The 3,799-nt window shown below is 43.6% G+C and overlaps 1 pseudogene; it reads left to right on the forward strand.

Moving 5' to 3' along the window:
- The first annotated feature begins 2,973 nt into the window (after positions 1 to 2,973).
- Positions 2,974 to 3,154, forward strand: LOC119454664 (U2 spliceosomal RNA; annotated as a pseudogene).
- Positions 3,155 to 3,799: the final 645 nt, after the last annotated feature.

Raw genomic sequence — 3,799 nt, forward strand, 5'->3', positions numbered from 1 at the left:
TCGCAAGAACTGCAGGACGTTAAAAGAAAAGTATCAAGCTCATAGGAAGATAAAAATGCAGCAGAGGTGCGATTATACGTACACGAGCTGAAAAATTATCGCGGGCCAAGCACCAAAAAAGAGACCTTTCTCAGTTGAAAAGGCGTACGCTCGAGGAAATGAAATATTCGAAATAGAATTCAATAGTATGATATCGTGAGAACAGAAAGCTATATCACGGCATTTGAAAGTTACTATCGAGTGTTGTTTGCTTGCCGTGAGCCAAAGGTGCCGGGCTACGATGATAAGTTATTGGCAGAGTTACCTACACTATACGAAGAGGAAACAATTTCATTAGACAGGGATATTGGTATGGGAGAAATAAAGAGGGTTATTGAGGAACTAAGCTCGGGCAAATCCCCTGACCCGTATGGGATTACCGAGGCATTTTACAAGGCGATCAAGCCAGATCTGACAAAAGCATTGCATGAGGTACTTTCAGAGGCGCTGGAGCTCGGGACTTTACCCCCGTCATTATAACATGCGCACACAGTCAAATGCGAAAAGGCCAAGATAGTATTATATTACGTAAAGTGATAGGATACAGGCCGATTACGTTGACAAACGGTGATCAAAGTTTTAATGAACGTTCTTGCAGCAAGGGTGCAGGGAGTTATACGGAACTTAGTTGGGTAGCATCAGATTTGTGGCATTACGGGTATGAGAATGTTTGCAAATATTCATGTAGCCTGAAGCATTTTAGAATATTGCGATATCGCCCTCCTCGAAGTAGATATGCTGCAAATAGATCTTGCTAAGTGTTTCGACTTGGTTCCACATAGTGTTCTCGTTTAGTTAATTAATTATGTAGTACTTGGTTCCGTCATATGTAAAAAAATGAAAATGGCATATCAAAGCTCATGTACCAATAGAATTGTATATGGTGACGTATCACGACGCATACAAATACTTTCTTCCTTTCGACAGGGTTGCCAGTTAAGTTCTTTGTGCTTTATAATTGGTGCGGCTCTGTAGAAAAATAGTTTATAGTTCAGACATCGGGGGTATTAAGTTACAATTATGTGAAGTGCATGTTGTAGCTTATGCCGATGATGTTGGGCTATTAGCTGTAGGTAGGGAGAATGTTAGCTCATTATTAAGGATTACTAAGTGGTTTTGCGAGAAAAGCGGCTGTCAAATTAATACGCAAACAGTAATTGGTCTCTGTCATTGGAATGCCACGCCCGGTGTTTTTTAAAACATGCAGTGGCTCACGGCCCCTAGCACTTACCTAGAGGTACCTTTGCATAGGTATGCTTACAATGAGTCACTCTGGCTCGAAAAAAACGACTCACTCTGCGTCGGATGAAATGCGTGCGACGGCCGAAGCGTGGGGTGCCCGTGAATTGTCAATTTTGGCATGTCCTACTAGATGTTATGTTATTCTAGTTGCGAAAATTATCAATCTTCTGCAGGCACACTATTCCACGCTTAAGCGTATTCAAAAATTTCACTGCATCTTTGCCACGTTTATCTGGAGCTCAACGTGGGAGCGAACATCAAAGGACAAATTTGTTTCGTCGATTAAAGAAAGCTGGTCTGTCATTGTGTCATTTGTTTCTTAAGCAAGTTGTAATAAGTCCCATTTGATAAGAGGCGAAAGAGACCCTTTTTTTGTTTTTTTTTTCAGACCATGCTAACAGTTTCTATGCCTAATTTTGTTGTTCCTTCAGCCATTGGCTTTCGTTACACAATGTCACGGTTCTTGCGCGAAGTCGTGACCGCCTATCGGTTCCTTAGGGCAAGATTTTCGCTTGAGTGCCTTTTTGATGTAAAAAAAAGCGTCCTATGAAGGATCCTATTGAGAGTGTATTGCCTCTACCAATGTACCGCTTAGTGTTTCAAGAAGGGCGTGGGCAAGACGTACTCAAAAGGGTTAAAAGGGTATGTGGATACCGATGAACGTTAAAACATTTTTATTCAAGCTTTAGAAGGGAACCTTGCTTTATTAAGACGTGGCTCGAAGAAATAGGGATTTATGTTTCATAGAGAAGCAGATGCTTTTTGTACAACAAAGCTGAAACTATTGAACTTGTTTTCAGTAATTGTTACGATGCCATCTTCTTTTGGGATATATTACAGATAACTTTCAAGATATATCAACCCCTAAGTCCACATGGCATTCGTTTTTTTGCAGCCTTAACGCGATTTTCAACTGATGGATGTTAATTTTTTTACTCGGCCTGCGTGCAGTATGGCGTAGTTTGTTGTCATATAGACGATGTGATGTTCAAGGCCTGTCTGTGCATGAATACTTTGCGGAAACAGTTGTGACAGTACGTGATCCATGTAAGACGATTGATTGCGATGAAGATGTGATGGCATTGTTGGATGCTCTAACACATACAAAAATGAGTGTGATCTGTGATCACTTTCACCTATTTAGGCTTGTGGCCTAGTGGTATGACATGATTGACTCTGCAACTAATTCGACCCAGCAACGGAACTATAGATTTGCCTCTTTTGGTGCTCGGTCTGAAAAATGCCAAAGCACTAATTTCCATGAAAAATTCAGTGCCATTTCACTCTGTGAAGGTGGATGACCTGCGAAGCTGTGTATGTGATGATCGACCATTGCTCCGGTGAAATGTTCCAAGTTTGCGGGATCAGGACCACATGGACGGTTCGCATTTCTTTCGCCCCGTGGTCCTGGCGGGCAGCACGCTTACGCTTGGCGTCCGCGGCCCACTCATTCTCGGTGGTCGCCTTCCACCGCAGCTGCGCCCATTCCCTATTCTGTTCAAGCCGCGATTCTCGGTAGGCACGCTGTTCTCCAGGCCGTACAACACGCTGCCTACCCATTTCAAAGTCAGAGCAGAACTGAGGAAAGGAGCCTACGTTGAGCATGACGACAGGAGACAGAAGACACTCAGAGTGGTAGGCATTAGTTTGAATACGCGGGATGGCGTACACGTGTATGGTGTGAACGTAGACATGGTCGACGAGGGTCCCAGTGTAGTATCTCTTCTTATGAGCCTAATATCTGGTACGGGTTGTACTTTGACCCAATATATTAAACTTATTTTTGTAAAGTGGCGGTGTGCTTGAGGCCTGCTTCACCTCCGCCGCGGCTCGGCCCGGTATTCCACAAGGTTCAAGATTTTGGTCGACGGACATCGATCCGCTGGAAACTATCCACATACATCTTCGCAGTAAAACGGTTGTCTTCTACTTCACAAAAAATTGGAGAACGCTTAAGCTTCGCCTTTAAGAGTAGAACGTGATAGCGTCATGGGGACCCGTTCGCATCGCAACACGCGGCTGTAGGTCTGGAAGAAATGCTGGAAAAGGTATTTGTGTTTGGATTTCCTCGTAGCAGAATTAGGTTTTCTCTTACATTCAAATTACAATCCGACGCAAATTGGTAAACGTCCGACGGCGAATCCAACGCCGAATGGCAAAGTCGTATTTTACCATTTTCTGACGGATTTCAGTGTGAGAAATTCAATTTTTGTTCACCAAAACATTGCACCACGTGGAGGGCCTGCGCGGTCGGGGTGGTTGGGGATGATTTTCTCTGCCGCTCGTATCGCACGCCGACGCCGGGACACGGGGCCCTTAACGCTATCGCGTTAAATGAGCGGCGCCAGTAATTTCAACATATTTCTTGTATGGTTCATTTTTACCCAGAGTATAAGGATATAAATATTTTGGCGTGACGTTTGCTCACAAACTATCATGGTCTGCACGAATTGAGAAACCATGTTCAAAGGCCAAAAAACAACTTCTTCGCAGTCACGCATCTCATGAAATTCAAATT

The sequence above is a fragment of the Dermacentor silvarum genome, chromosome 5 (assembly GCF_013339745.2).
Source record: "Dermacentor silvarum isolate Dsil-2018 chromosome 5, BIME_Dsil_1.4, whole genome shotgun sequence".
NCBI classification, from domain to species: Eukaryota; Metazoa; Arthropoda; class Arachnida; order Ixodida; family Ixodidae; genus Dermacentor; species Dermacentor silvarum.